The sequence below is a fragment of the Ambystoma mexicanum genome, chromosome 1p (assembly GCF_040938575.1).
Source record: "Ambystoma mexicanum isolate Mex_15411 chromosome 1p, UKY_AmexF1_1, whole genome shotgun sequence".
In the NCBI taxonomy this organism is placed as follows: Eukaryota; Metazoa; Chordata; class Amphibia; order Caudata; family Ambystomatidae; genus Ambystoma; species Ambystoma mexicanum.
The window spans coordinates 583206210-583222660 of record NC_090921.1 but is presented as its reverse complement, the minus strand read 5'-3'; the positions used below and the strand labels follow the sequence as shown (position 1 = coordinate 583222660).

General features: G+C 44.4%; 1 protein-coding gene across 6 annotated transcripts in view; it reads right to left on the bottom strand.

The window, feature by feature from the left end:
* Positions 1-16451, bottom strand: part of LOC138576134 (uncharacterized) — a 466688-nt gene that overhangs the window by 170242 nt on the left and 279995 nt on the right. For 5 of the 6 annotated variants that reach the window (XR_011303958.1, XR_011303959.1, XM_069649535.1 and 2 more), the window contains one exon: positions 4942-5006. The gene's annotated coding sequence lies outside the window, so the exon portion shown is untranslated. The remainder of the gene's footprint in view (positions 1-4941; positions 5007-16451) is intronic. The other variant, XM_069649538.1, reaches the window with a different exon arrangement.

The window sequence follows — 16451 nt, the reverse complement described above, 5'->3', positions numbered from 1 at the left end:
AATTTTTTTGCAAAATTCGTGGGATGAACTTCTTCACCAAACTGAGGTAGCATAGGATGCGGAGTACCTGCATTCAACATGGAATTTTCGCACAGAGGAGGTATAATGGAAGTGCGTTTTGCCTTAAGCTCAGCGACTCTTTGCAGGCGACTAGCGCAAGCAATCGCACTCCGATCGAGTTGAATAGGGAGTGGATTGGATTCTTGTGCCGACAGCTGAAGGGTGCTAGATGGATTGGCATCAATGAACTGTTCATTTGCACTCGACATGGAAGAACGACCAACATCTGGGGCTTGACATGCCAAGGCACTATCGTTGTCAGGTTCAGTACATTCAAGTGCTGCTCCTAGAGCAGCTCGACCTACTGTTTTTAGTATGGTGAAATCAATTAGGGAACAAATTGGATTGATTGTGGCCAAAGAGCATGGAATATTAGCAGGAGGCCTCAATTTATTTTCGGCGTCGACCAAGCCAATCTGTGGGCCAGGCGACTGAACCGGAAAATAACAAGAGCTTTTCTCCTGTAGCAGAATGTCTTTGGCAGTAGGGGGACAAGTCAACCCCACAGTAGACGTATATAGTAGTTTATTGTTCAGAACTTGTTTAGAAATCAAATTGTTCATCGAAAGGTTTTCCACTTCAAGATTCGAGATTTTTAACAGTTCTTCATCAGTCACTAAATGTGACAAGAGACCTTTATCTATAGAAAGGCCAACAGCATTCGTAAAGTTGTTGTTCTGAGAGGGCGCAAGGGCCATTACAACCGGTTGCGTCGTTCGTGGTGTAGCAGATGTTTTAACATCAGACCGAAGCACCGGAGTAGCGCCTGGAGCGCTAGATGAATTCAGTGAATCCACCTTAGCCGCTCTATTTGCTAACAAGTCTGTTTCACCAACGAGCATGCTTAGTGGGTGTTCGCCATTAGAAGCTGGATTACATTCAAGATTGGTGGCGGGGGTTCTCGATGAGCAGGAATTGTCCAACTGGACTGCTGAGGCGCTAGATGGAACAGTGAGCAGCACGGGTGGAGTTAAGGCATCAGATAGCGTGCATCGCTCTTCAAGAGACGACAATGCTAGGGGCGTTGGAGAGCTGGTAGCCCCTGTTGTTAATGACCCATTTGCAGCCATGAGCGCGCGTCCAGTCGCTTTGCTTACCTTATGCCCAACTGCAGCTTTCATCATGGACCAAGGATTTGTTGAGCGCCATTGCTGTAAAGATTTTTTCCGGGTCTGTGGGCCGTCTGCCGATAGAGTCATTGTTCGCTGCGGCTCGGCCAGAGGGTGCGCGATCAGACAGGGAGAGCAGGGTAGAAGCGGACTGGGGCAGACTGAGTCTCTTCTCCTTAACTCAACAAGCTCCTTGTTGTAAGAGAGTGAGTCGTATGCACACACGGCCACACTGGAGTTGCAAGTATCACTCAGCTTCACACTGCAGATTAATGTAGCACTTATCAGGATTGCCTATGAATTCACCGTGCCACAAGTAAGATGGAGCCACCAGTGCCTAACAGTCGCTTAACAGTCACTAGGCTTTACTCCTAACGGGCTTACGTGAAGTGTCACGTGAGCAGTCACGTGAGCGGCACAATGCTCCGCCCCCTCCTGGAAATGGGCGTTCGTGAAGCGCGAGTTCGGGAAACTCCCAGTGCTAATTCATGAACCGTGGTAGCAGGTAGGAGTGTTCGTTTTCCTTTAGAAGCAGCTTCGCTAGAAGGTGGAAGTCTGGATTTTATGAACAGTACAGCTATGAGTTTGGTTATACAAACTATACATGTATTAAGGGGAAGTCACATGATTTGCATTCAGTGACCTACGTTTCTGTAAAGCCCCAGTGCTGAGCTGTTTTGAAATTGATGTTCCTTCACTTTATAAAGCTTAAGAAAGCAACCATGTGATAACTCTGTGGAGTCAGGCGACTTTCCTTTTCTCCCATAAAAATCTTCATCCCTCCAGTCATAAAAAGCCAATGAAGATTGAAACATTCTTGCAAATTACCACCTTTAAAGCAAACATTTCATTTGCAAAATCCTCTAACAAATGTCAGCTCAACAGTACAAACATGCCCAAAACCTTCTGCTTGACAACCAGTCTAATTTCAGAGCCTTCAAGAGGCACATAATCTGCTCTTTATTAAATGAGTAAGGAACTCCTGAAGTCTCTGGACAGCAATTCTCTCTTCCATCCTCATTTCCTTAGCTCTATTGGCAGCTTTTGACACTGTCAACCATTCTACTTGGCTTATTCACCTAAGAACCTTGTTCAGCAATGCTTGCTTTTTGTTTGAAAGAGAGCTGCAAGTCAGGTCAAGTCTATTCCTTTTTTATTATCTTTCTTTCTAATTATTATTATTGAGTGCAGACGTAGCTTCAGGAAGCAACAAAGTACTTTGCAATCATAGGGGAAACGACACGATGAGGGGAGCAGAGAAAGGAGTGGAGAGCTAACAACAGGGGAGGGGAGGGCATTCAATTTGGTTGGCAGCAAGGGATGTACTTGCACGATCTGAATGACACAAGGCCTAGTAAGATTGTTGTTTTGTCCTCCTTCTTTTTCCCCCTCCTTGTCTTGTCGCACCTAGAAACACTTGTATCATATCATATCATGTAAAAGTGAAAATGGGATGAAGCAGTGCAGAGCATATCACCTAGTCTCAGGTAGGATGGGGAGTGGAGGATGTGTGGGCCTAGGTGTTAGGGAGGACCCATTCCTTGAACGAGAAGGTCTTGCGCTCCTTTCTGGGCAAGTCTGGTCTTGATAGAGAGGAGGTTCCAGTGTTTTACGGTGTACAGAGAGAGAGCCTGTTTTCTGGTTCTTTCTTTCCTGCACCGGCAGGGTTCAAGCCTGCACATGTCTTACTTCTGGTGGATCTTAGGCCTACGGAGATGCTGAGTTTCTCAGTGATGTAGCTTGGGGACTTGAGGGTGACAGCCTCATAGATGATGCAGTAGGATTTTGACATGATACGTGCTTGTAGTGGGAGCCAGTGCAGTTGAATGAGGGTTGGGTGATGTTGAATTTGTTAAGTCCTTTAATGAGTCATGCTGAAGCATGCAGGACACAACTCAGGGGTGCCAGGATAATCACAGGAAGGTCATCCAAAAGGCTGTTTCCATTACCCAGGTTGGAGAGGACCAATACTTGGAGAGCATCTCTAAAGTTGTTTACTGGGAGGAAGGGCTTGATTTTCCAAAGGATAAAAAATGGTACCGAGCAATTTGTGGATTCCTTGCTATGTGCAAATTGAAGGAGCTAAAGCTACAATCCACAACTATGGTGTTCCTTAGGTAGCCATCCTACCTGTATGGGATTCCATACCTATCTTAATCCTACAACAGACTGAATTACTCCTTTTTTGCCACCTTCCTAACATATGCGAATGACACCCAAATTGCGATCTGACTCAGTGGCTCACTGATGTACTGCAATGCGTTTTCTATGCTTTTTTCAGATCCATGTTTGGATGATCGATAACAGCCTCTATCAAAATACCTTAAAAAATGAAATCATTTTCTTTGGCACTTTTTTATTGAATTTTCTCTCTCATTGTCAGGGATTCCCACCATTTCAGTCATTCGCACCCTTCCCTCCTCAGCCAAAATCTGGTGAGTTGTTTTTGTTGTGCTTTTGACCTTCTTACCACAGGTTCAAGTGAGTAGAAAAAAGTCCCACTTTTAACTCCACATGCATAAATGCACTCTCTTTCTCTTGGACATGTTGCAAAGGGTGCAAGTGACATTGCTGATAGCAATCACTCATCTGTTTTACTACAATTGCCTCTACTTGGGGCTGCCTAATGCCTTACCAATTGATTTCAGACCATCCAGAATAAGGTGGCTAGAACAAGCCTAGGCCTGAAACCCTGGGACTCTATGACTCCTCCACTATTTTTTTTGTAATGGCTCCCGGTTGCAGCCTGTATCATCTTCAAGAATTGCTGTCTCATACACAGAAGACAGATCAATATGATCCTTGCAGATTCCTCGGCTTCTCTGGATTCATTACCCTTCAGAAAAAAGCAGCACAGTTGCAGAGCACTGGACACCACTGCAGCAGACTCGGGCGTGAGCTGCCAATTCCCTGAAGATCAGAGTAAACACCCCTGTGTTTCAAGAAGAGGCTAAAAACGTTCCTTTTCATGAATACATTTGCATTTCACCCTATATTTTCTTGCCTACATATGGGTCTACCCCTTTGCATTCACCTTGTCAGGTTTAATCTGCTGCCTTCTCCCTTTTGCTATAGTGGTTTGTTTTGAAGTCTTTCACTGTGGGCTGCACTTATTATGCCTCCAACATCCCCTTACCCAGTCCTCATGTGCCTGACTGGGATCTTGAAATGTACTGTTCTCTGCATGGCTCTTACTCCTCCCAGCTGAGACAGGAAACATAGAAACTCCATTCATTACTAGAACGGTGACAGAGGACAGAGAAGTAGAGTGCATAAGGGAAATTGCTGACAGCATCAGCAGAAAGGTAATAGAGGAGATAGGATAGAAGGAGGAGTGCATGTTAGGGAATGTCTTGGAGGTGTCAGCAGCAAGATGGTGGAAGAGGTAGAGTGAGAGGAAGAAGAGTGGGAAGATGAAGGGGAGGAAAAGGAAGAAGAGGTGACACAAACTCCTCAAATGAGTGCACTTAAAACACCAGAGTATTCACTAATAGATTTGCGGGGTAACAAACTACTAAAGAGTGGGCGCCCATTGCTCCCAGAGCTTCTCCCAATAAATTCAGGAAAGAAAACACCATATGTGAACAGATTAAGGAATTTGGCAGGCCGTCGAACAAGCCCTTGGCAACATCATCAAAAGGGATGAAGAGTGTGGTTGTGCCCGTAGATAAGGCAGGGATGATGCAGTTACCCTTGCTCCAAAAGGTGAGGGGGCTGGCTCAGTACATACCGTGGCCACATACAGATACACACACATTGATGTTTAACTTACCATCATTGACAGACGGGGCAGGAAAGTGGATTTATGAGCTGGAGAAAAGGATGGCAGGAATGACACTGTCAAAAGAGGATGTGAAGAGTTTACTTGCAGCAGTGCAAGGAGAACATTCAGATGATGGTTACATGTGATTAAAACAAATAAAAAATAAACAATGAAATAATAACAAAGAATATATATATCAAAGATGTTTTTTTAATTGGGGGGCCCACACCTCCAAACCCGCTGTTTCCCATGCTTCCAACCCCACCCTGAAACCCATCCCACACATTTTAACCATCAACCCCATCTTCCATATATGTATTTTCAGTATGTTTTCTTTATTGTTGCATTTGTTATCTATTTTTTCGTTATAATCACTGCATACCTCAGATGATGTATGGAAAAGGGCAGGTTATCCCGATGTGATGGTACAACATAACACACGTGATGGTTCTCCTTTTAACAATTGCAGGGGCATTGAGGGTGCAATACCCGATAATTCAAACATGAGTATGATTATGACACACAAAATTAGGATAGAGGAGGACCCAGCGGCATATATTCAGGAAATACAAGCAAAGTGGCATTTAATAACAAGGGAGAGTTTGGACAAAAATATACCTGAAACAGCTAAAAAACATTGTAGGGATTGAGATGAAACAATGGCCCAAGATATCATTGAATATTGTATTGTTGAGTGAAACATGAAAAGGAGAGGAACAAGGTAGAACATAGGCAAAGAGAGGACACCAAATTGGTGCAAAAGAAATTGTCAAAAATAATGTTAGAGGGAGCGATAAAAACTAACATGGGGGAGAGAATTATGAGCAAGAATATCAACAGTGGGGTAAAGGGGATATTTGGGAGGAAGAGGAGAAAGTAACTATTACCTCAGGGGGAGAGGGTGTGTACCAAGGGAAACTACGGGTTTGGAGGTGGATATGGAGGAGGATTTGATGAGATGAGACCACGATTTGGAGTATTTGGAGGTTATGGGGGACAATGTTGAATGTGTGGTAGGACAGGACATTATGTACAAGAGTGTAGGAGCAGAGGGGCAAAGAACAAAGGAGGGCAACAACCTGGCCCAAGAGAAGGGGGTTTGCATTTCCCCACCATACTGTGCACAGACACAGCAAGAACAGGGGACATTTCAAAACACACAACAGCAACCATTTCCACCACATAATGTGCACACACAGATGCAGCCCCAAATGCACCAGACGCCACAGCAGCAGACACCCCAGATACAGCAGCTGCAAGAGCCACAAGTACAACAACAATTAGTAAATCCATTACAAGTGCAAACACAACAGTCCACACAGTGGGACAGGAACATATTGCCACAGACTCCAGTGCCTACGACAGGGGGTGCGACAGTGCTGGGATGGAATCACTTTACAGGAACAGCAATGAGCATTTACCCCCAATAGGACAGCCCAAAGAGAAACTTGATGTGTCCAGTGCTATCAGTAACATCTGGCCCAGAAGAGGAACCCCGGGTGAGACTAGACAAATGGATGTTCTATTTTTTGGTCGACCCCTGGGCGAACAGATCCTGTGTCAGAGAAGGAGGGTTTCCACTGTCAGAAATAAGAATGGACACACAAGGGTTCTCTAGGGCTATGACAAAGGTTCCATTCACAGTAGAGTTACCTATAACAGTGGGCAAAGATACAATGGCTGCGCCATTTCTGTATTCTTGAAAGACACTGGTTAATATATTGGGAAGAGATCTAATGAGTAAATTAAACATGATGATTTAATTTACTGAGGAAGGGATAATATGCTCAATACCTGGCATTCATCATGCAAATGCAAGGGGCTTTATACAAGCATAATACGGTCAGAAAGCATTACGAGGGATGTCTTTAAATTCAGAATGAGGGGTACATGTGTTCCTAGGAAGGCATCCGTGAATACAGGATAAATTGTTACAATTACCCACAGAGTTTTTGTTCAGAGCAGAAGTACCCACGGAGGTGGCAGAAGGGAAGATAATAATAATACATTTAGAAGCAGCGGTGGTGCGAGAGGGTAGCACTACACAGGACAGATGAGTGAAAAGCAATAGCACTGGACACAAACACAGCGGTTGAGTGTCATGACAGATGATGAGCTATTTGAAGACAATGATACAGATGATCAAGTACTTTTTGAAATTTCTATTCCCTACCCATTGCAAATACAGTACAGGGAAACAACTCAGATAATTGTGCTTGCTAAAAAGGTACCATCTTATTTGAAACAAGATTTGCAAAAAGTTTCAAGTGCACTATGGACTATCGGCCCTTACAATATCAGTCTGCTGAAAGGGATTGGTGCAGTACGAATAAAATTTAAGTAGGGATCAATCTTACCCCGGGTTAAACAGTATCCCATATCAAGCGAGGCAGACAAAGGCATTTATGAAACAACTGTGGCCTTGATGTGACAGGGTATTATTTTGACATCTGAATCCTCATGTAACACAGCGAAAAAAGTGAAAGGAGGAGCTTTGAGATGCATACAAGATTGACGCTCCTAAAACAATATTGTAGAGGCGAAATTAACAGTTATTCCCAACCCGGCTACAATTCTGTGTAATTTACCACCTAATGCTACCCATTTTACAGTGATTGATCTAAAGAACACATTCTTTTCCAATGCATTGCACATAGACTCTCAATATTTTACAGTGTTCACGTATTGTGTGATTAGGTTCCAAAACACAAGAGTCCCACAAGTGTACTGTGCATCCCCCATTATCTTCAACAGAGTGCTACAGATGAACTTGGGAAACGTACAGGCACCCAGTATGATTATACATTATGCTGATGATTTGCAAGTGTTCAGCACCACAGAGGTACAGTGCAGGACAGACTCAGTAACATTATTAACAGTATTGGCTGAGAAAGGATGCAAGGAGAATAAAGAAACATTGCAGTGTTGCCAAAAGAGGTATTATATTTGGGCCCGAACATATCAAAGGATTGGAGGGGGGGTGACACCTGAAAGAGCAGAGGCAATTACAAAAAACATCCCATCCAGTGAAAGAATTAAAGCAGTTCCTGGGGCTATGTAATTATTGTCGCATGTGGGTCTTTGACTACAGCATGTACTTTCTGCCCTTTTTAGAATCATTGAAGGAAGCGCAGAAGAGAAGAGTCCCATAATGTGGACAGACAAGATGATCAATGTATTTGAGGAACTGAAACAAGCGATAAGTACAGTCCCTTTATTGGGAATACCAGATTACAAGGAAGAATATTATTTATTCTCACATTCAAATGGGTATGTGATGGTGGCTCTCCTCACACAAAAAAGTTCAATGGGGCACAAACCATTGCCATATTACAGATACAGTAATGAGAGGGCATTTCCCATGTGAACAAGCACTGGCTGCAGCAGCCTTTGCAATAGGCATATCATACACAATAATGATGGGCTGTGCAGTAACATGTGGAGCATGCCCTGTTTACCGTTCTTGAAAAACCAAAACATACATGCTCACTACACAGCGAGCATCTGCTATGAAATTATAATATCCAATTCATCATTAAACATTGTTAGATGTCGCACAGTGAATCCTGTGAGATTGATAGCTGAACCAGTAGAGGGAGGAGAATGGGTTCATGACTGTTTTACATATACAGACAAACATGACAATGTACCCCCGGTATAAGAAACAAAGTTAGAGATTGGAGCAGTGGTCTTTGTAGACAGTTCATCAACAATAGATCAGAGCACTGGATTGAGGCATTCAGGAACAGCGGTGGTAATGAGTAAGGGCGATGATTTTGAGGTTGTGACAAGCAACAGATTACCAGCAAATCAGTAGTGATGATATTAGCATTCGAAGAGCACGAGGATCAGATAGTGACCATATATTTTGACTGCACCTACGTGACATCTACAATATACCCAGGACTGTCACAGTGGAGAAGGAGGGGCTTGAAGCACACAGACAGCTCACCAGTACGGCATGCCCCATTACTAGGAGGTTGTTAGAAGCACTGGCATATCCCGCGGTGGCTGTCATGGTGAAGTGCACACAGTAGGAGCACAGCCTTAATTTCCCGTGGTAGCAAAGCTGCAGATGCGGAAGGAAAAAGTGCAGCATATTTCCCACAAATAGCAGAGATAACAATTACCGCACACAGAATAATGCTCACCATGAAGATAAAAGAGGGCTATATTGCATTACCATTGACACAAATAGTGGAAATGCAAGACGCGCACCACAGACTGAACAGGATCTGTGGATAGAGAAGGTCTGCTCATTATCCCCACCGACCTGGTATGGTGACAGAATAGCACAGGAAAGCCTGTAATGCCCCTTGAGTTACTTAGAGTAGCATTAGAACAATTACACTACCTAGCACACATCACAAGGGAATATGTGGCAGCAGATATTTCAGAAGAATGGTCCGTGCCCAACCTGCATAAAGATGCTGGGAACTTTATTGTTAACTGTATTACGTAACAGCAATATACTTCTGGACATACCTTGAGAATGGTGAGAGGAGCACTATTTCGCCCTACAGACTAATTTCGGCATTTGCATGTAGACTATGTCGATATGCTCCAAAGTTGTAATAGATGCCAATACATGATTGTGGTGATGTGTCCCTTCTCATGCTGGATAGACGCAGGACCATGCAGATGTGTCAGGGGTTGCCTCGAAACTCACCAAAAAGTTTCAAAAGTAGTCAAAAAGGAGTGTACACCAGTGTAAGAAGTAACACTGTTTTATTCAGGCCCCAGACACAGTTGGGACAGCAAGTTCAAACAGTTCACGTGATAGAATTGCGTGAAAAGACGGTGTCAAAGAAACACCCCTAAATCTAGAACTTTTTTATAATTCAAAGTAATTAGCATTCGTGATTGTGTGACATGCAGAAATCTCCCCACACAAAGCTGATTGGTGTTTGCACTTTGAACCCTCATAGAAAAGCATACATTATGCTCAATAATTGGGTCCACAAACCTTCCCCCACCGCTATCAATTACAAAATATGACATCACAATCCACCCCCAATTCCCAGAGCACAAAGTTAATTCATTGAAGCATTTGAGATGACCAGCAGAACTTTAATCATCAGCCCTGTTCTCCGTTCAAATGAGAAGCACTTACCACCATGTCACCATCAGAACCTTGAACCACGGACGTACTGCTACACAGATGTTGTATATCGGGGACATTCTAACCTTTTTCCCAGAGAAAATGTGCTACGCGGCAATTTGAAACCCTGTGGTTCTTTTCAGTTCCATTAGAAAATCGTATTTTACAAGTGATTTTTGAATTATAAGATGGTCATGCATTCATTACTTTTGCAAAGGTAGCGGGCGCCCCTCTCTCGAAAGAACAGACTTGATAACCTGTTCAGTGGTTATTAACCACTTGAGAGTTCGCAGCCACTGCTTTTACTCACTGTGCCTTTCACAGATGGGAAATATCCATTTGCATATCAGTCTTTGTCCTGCCCAGGGGCAGTCCAGCACCGAAATGCAATGGCAATTCCAACCTGAACGAAAGTACCACCAGCAACCCCATACACGTGTTTCACCCTTGTTGGGGATCATCAGTGAGGTGAAGCTGATGCCTCTCTAAGCACAGTGAGAGGGAGACCACGTCTGGTTGCCCCCAGGAGACCTAGGGTTACCAATCCCAGGTTCCTTGAAAAATAGTTTTGCAAAGGTAGCGGGCGCCCCTCTCTCGAAAGAACAGACTTGATAACCTGTTCAGTGGTTATTAACCACTTGAGAGTTCGCAGCCACTGCTTTTACTCACTGTGTTTTTCACAGATGGGAAATATCCATTTGCATATCAGTCTTTGTCCTGCCCAGGGGCAGTCCAGCACCGAAATGCAATGGCAATTCCAACCTGAACGAAAGTACCACCAGCAACCCCATACACGTGTTTCACCCTTGTTGGGGATCATCAGTGAGGTGAAGCTGATGCCTCTCTAAGCACAGTGAGAGGGAGACCACGTCTGGTTGCCCCCAGGAGACCTAGGGTTACCAATCCCAGGTTCCTTGAAAAATAGTTTTGCAAAGGTAGCGGGCGCCCCTCTCTCGAAAGAACAGACTTGATAACCTGTTCAGTGGTTATTAACCACTTGAGAGTTCGCAGCCACTGCTTTTACTCACTGTGCCTTTCACAGATGGGAAATATCCATTTGCATATCAGTCTTTGTCCTGCCCAGGGCAGTCCAGCACCGAAATGCAATGGCAATTCCAACCTGAACGAAAGTACCACCAGCAACCCCATACACGTGTTTCACCCTTGTTGGGGATCATCAGTGAGGTGAAGCTGATGCCTCTCTAAGCACAGTGAGAGGGAGACCACGTCTGGTTGCCCCCAGGAGACCTAGGGTTACCAATCCCAGGTTCCTTGAAAAATAGTTTTGCAAAGGTAGCGGGCGCCCCTCTCTCGAAAGAACAGACTTGATAACCTGTTCAGTGGTTATTAACCACTTGAGAGTTCGCAGCCACTGCTTTTACTCACTCTCCCCCATTATTTTGTTTCTACTCTTCATTTCAAAACTTTTTTTGTCAATACTCATGGGTAACATTAACTGTCCTTTTTGCTTGTTAAAATATACTTTAAAAATGTTCTTAATGATGCAGAAGGTGATGAGAATGAGAACAAACACGAGGACAGTCACTCGAAACAATCTGGAAATCCAGGTGGGTACCCATGCGAAGATGCTGTCCAGTCAGTCTTTTGCTTGCACTCCATTAACTTCACCTGTCATTGTTTCCTGGAGTGTCTGTATCTCATTTATGGCTGCTTTTAATGTTCCATTTGAGGCTCCACCATCAGGTATGGCTGTACAGCAACCAGTGCCAAGTTTGGCGCAAACACCTCCTTCGATGGCTCTTAGGGGTTCCAGCACAAAATGATTTTGAAGGGCCACCCAGCGCAAAACCCTCATCTCCTTTTTAATTGCGTTCAAACATTTTGCTGTTAAATTTGCCAGCTGTACTAACTCATACCGAGTCAGCTGCAGCTATTTTGAATTTGCTGCAACCTATACTCCTGCAAGCAACAATGAAGTAAAGAAGATAGCAGCCGTGGAGAACAAACACAACTCATCCAGGATAGCAGTCAGGTTCTCCGCACTATTCTCTCGTTTCCTTCTCCTCCTTATTTTCTGCAGCTCATTTTGTTGCACCATTTTTCCCTGCAGTACAATCTTCATGGCAGTGGTATTGAGTCACCACTAGTGCAGGGCTGTGCAAAGTGATGAGAGCACAAACTCCAATCAAGTCAGGCGGAAGCTGGGGATATGCTTTGGTTCTGCGTGTGCACCAGATATCCATCACTGCTGATGTTCCCTGCGTCAGCACTGCATTCTTCACCACCTTGGCACAGCCCAAATTAGTCTCCAGGTAAATGGATCCACTTGACGTGAAACGCAAAGGGAATCATGCAAAGCTTTTTATGTCCACTGGTTGATGTTTTTCATGTAGCCAGGTCAAGGCATGCACATATTTTTCCCAAATTGTTGCGTAGCTATCATTCACCTTGGCTCGCGCATTTTTGTTCAAAACCCACCAATACTTCAGCATGACACTGCATTATTTCCCCTTTGCACTTGTCCTCATACCATACTGCTCCCTCTATTCTCATCAGTTGCCTTGTATGACACCAGGGGTCGCTTTGCCCTTCTTTAGTTGTGCACTGCAAACTTTTATGGTCTCTTATTTGCAATTCCCCCTTTTCAGGTTCTTCTGTTGCGTATTCTATTGCCTTGTACCGCGTCTCCCCTTTTTCCATCATTGTTGTTAATTTCGCATAATTATCTTCATATAACTGCTCCCATCATCCACCCACTGAACTAGCTCCTTTTTTCCTTGAAATAAACTTCTAGTTTTGCAGAGTGACAAGGTCATTAGGCATCCTGCTTCCTCATAAAACTCTCCTTAGGGCAAGAAAACCTTGGGCGCTCCTACTACATGTGAAATGAGAGAGCAGACATAGTACATGCCATTTACTCTCTCTCTTCCCACATGCATCAGTTAATGAACTATGCTCCTCTTCAGTGCCATGGTGGAAGCCATGCCAATTCACCATACTTCTTTTTCCCGTTTCTTTTTTCATTCATTTTGTTTTCCTTTAAAAATCAAACAAAACAAAAGTATTAATACTATACTAAAACATATTAACATCATCATGCTAAAAAAAGTATTTTTCTTTGCTACACCTTTTCCATAAAAAACTTCTTCATCACCCTCTTTTGCTGTTTTTTTGTAAAATGTAATGACTGTAAAAAAATTGAAAGAAAGTTCATTGATACTCCCCATTATGTTATGCTTTGCGAGATAGTGCGCTTGTCTTTGCGAACGTCGGTGATCTGAACTCATCCTTTCCGACCTTCAAGCTTGACAGCAGTTGGTGTTGAATAGATGATGGTACGTGGGCCAGTAAAGAGCTTCTCTTTCCATTTTCAAACGTGGTTTCTTTCGAGGACTTGGTCACTCGGATAAAAAGTGCTGCTGGTGGAAAGTGCTTGTTTGGGTCACCTGATTGTCCAGATTGGATTTTAGGCCTCCTCTGCAGGATATATATCTAAGGGATTTGGTAAGTTCTTTGAGATACGTATCAAATCACCACCCAGAATAGTAGAAGATGAGTGTGTGTCAGAGATTGTATGCAATGGCAGAATAGGTGCATGCATTATCCGCTCTGTAACAATCTTGTGAGGAGTCAGGTGGGGATCTCCTCCAGGTGTATTTCTCAGCGCAAACATGCAAGAGGCAAGCTGTGCACCCATGATTTTTCAAGCATTTGCGTAAGCTTTGCCAATTGCATCTTAAGAAGTCCATTCATCTTTTCTACCAAACCATTGGTTTGTGGATGGTAAACCGTGAATAATTTATGCTTTATCCCCAAGAGTGTTGTTATTTCATCTGGAATCACCCACCTTGTGAACACCTCCCTCGCAAGAAATTTAGCTGTAGAACGGGCGTCATTATGGGCACAGGGACCTGCATCAAGCCAACATGAGAATGGACACAACTACAAGCAAGTACTTGTAAGAAGTGCATCTCTCTTGCATGTCAACATTGTTGATATGCAAGTGCCACAAGGGGCCCTTCCGGTCATGGCTGTGTTTCCTGTACAACTCTCAATGTGTGACCTGGCAGAAATGTATGGCAGGTAATGCAGTTATTTACGAACTCTGCAACATACTCATACACATTTGGCACAAAGCAGTCTTCACATATCCCTGCAGCTACGTGCTCCTTTGATATGTGGGTAAGGTAGTGAAGCTGTTCCAATGCTAATTGTAACAGTTTTCTCAGCATGACAAACTTTCCTGTGCTATCATGTCACCAAACCAAGTCAGTTGGGGACAAAGAACATCCTCGGCTCTTTCATAATTCTTTTTCAGCATCTGAAGCTTCTCCCTGCAACTCAATTATCTACAATATTGGGGTTGCATTAATGTTTTCTGGCAATGCATCTTTTTCTTTGCTCACTTTTAATACTGCTGTCAGAGGTATTTTTTTCTTTTTTACCAGAGAACAGCACGTGTGACCCCTCTGGCATGTATGCTGCTTCTTTTGCTGCTCTTTCTGCTCTTTTATTTCGTAGTGAAATAAAGGGCCTCATTCCGAGTGTGGCAGTCTGGAGACAAGGGTGCCGGTAAGATTACTGGCACCCTTGTTACTGGAACCCTTGTTTCCGTACTGCCACACTACCAGTCTGCCTGCAGGGCCCGTAGTGCCCGGCAGTTCTGACTCTGCCAGGCACATCGGTCCCGGTAGGCAGAGTCATCAAAGAAGAACTGGCACCGTGAAAAACGGTGCTGGGCTTCCATCTCCCCACTCCCATGGTGTCCCATGGGACTTCAGGAAAATGGGGTGTTACCAAATCTGCAACCTGATTCCTCGCTCTGCCATGACTTGTAATGTCCCGGTGGCACCAGGAAATCTGGTGGTGGATTCAGTGTTTCAGGGTCGGCGGCAACACCAACCTCATAATAAGGCCCAAAGTTTTGCCCTCCTGTATGGGCTTGGCACTTTAATAATGCTAATTCTACTGGGAGCGATAACATTTCTAGTAGTTTACTCAGTAACTCTGCATACTTAACGGGAGTGCCATCACTTCTTTCAAACCCTCTCCTTTCCCATCGTGCTTACCCTGAATGCACTGTGGAGTAACATTGGCCAAATCAGAAAATATGTTCACGGTCTGGCCCTCTGTCATGTTTAGTGCTTCAATCAAGGCCAACAGCTCGGCTGATTGTGCTGAGTAATGGTTTGGTAATGGTGTCTATAAACTATCAATTCCTCCCCTTTGTGTACTCCTTGTCCACCACTGCGCAACCTGAATGCCTTTGCCCTGTGGTCTGGTCAATGCTGGAACTTCCGTCAATGAAAATCATACCCCTCCCCTTCGATCACTTCTTCCATAACTAAGGGGTTACCTCCTGTCAAGTTCACTTTCAGACACAGGACTTAAGTCTGAGTCCTCACCTGAACTGCTGGAGAGTCTCAACGAATGTTTCTTTCTTCCTTTGCCTTTGAGTTCTGTTTTCTTTTTGTGCAGATAGGGCCTACCGTGGGACAACGCCACGGTGGTCTGCAGGAAAACCAGACGCCCAGTGTCCCAAGTCCCCCAGCAGCCATAAGGGGAAAAAAGCCATACCAGGCACACAAAAAACCCTTAGAGATGGTCACACTGTCATCAGCTGGGTTAAATCCAGAGAAGTCCGTAAGCCAACTTAGTCCAACAGGTAAGTCCAAATCTTGCAGGTAAGGTGAGGAATATGCCTCCAGGTGCAGTAAGAGGTGGACGTAGTATGCCAGGCGAGGGCAGAAGGAGTATGTGGCTGGTAAGGAAAGCAGACCCCACCACAGGAAGAAACATACAGAGACAAGAAACTAGCAATAGAAAACAAGTCAGAAGAGAGACTCAGCAGGAGACCCAGAGCGGGACACAAGGAGAACGGGAAGGAGCGGAGAAAATGCTGGAGAGGGCAAGACCAGGAGAACTGGAAACACTGGGCTATAGAACCGAGAGTGGAGAGAGCAAAAAGACATAAAGAGAGTGAGAGAGAGTGAATGAGGAAGCGTGGGGGCGCCAGAGAGGAGGAACTCCTTGAAAGCACGATGGGAGGGCAGCCTGAGGGGCTGAAGCAAAGGATAGGCAGCGAAATGCCAAAAAGAGAAATAACCTGAGCATGCAGCAACAAAGGGAAACGAATACAGTTGCAACGCAGCGGCCGCCGGGAGTGAGAAGGCTAAAAGCTCCCGGTGGAAACCATGTTAAAAAAGACTATACCGTCGAAGCGGGGAAAGGAACAGGACGTAGTGGAACATACTTATAGCGTTGTGTTCTCCATTTGTCCCATGTGCGCCAAGGAGGCAGCGCATGACACTTTCACTCCGTCTATGCATGCTTTGCAGTCATGCACATAGTCTCCTTCCTCTATTTTCTCTGCTATGAACTCTGCTGGGTTTATGGTCCTGCATCTCACCACTTCTATTGCTGGGTTTGATATTATTACTTCATAACCTAAAGATCT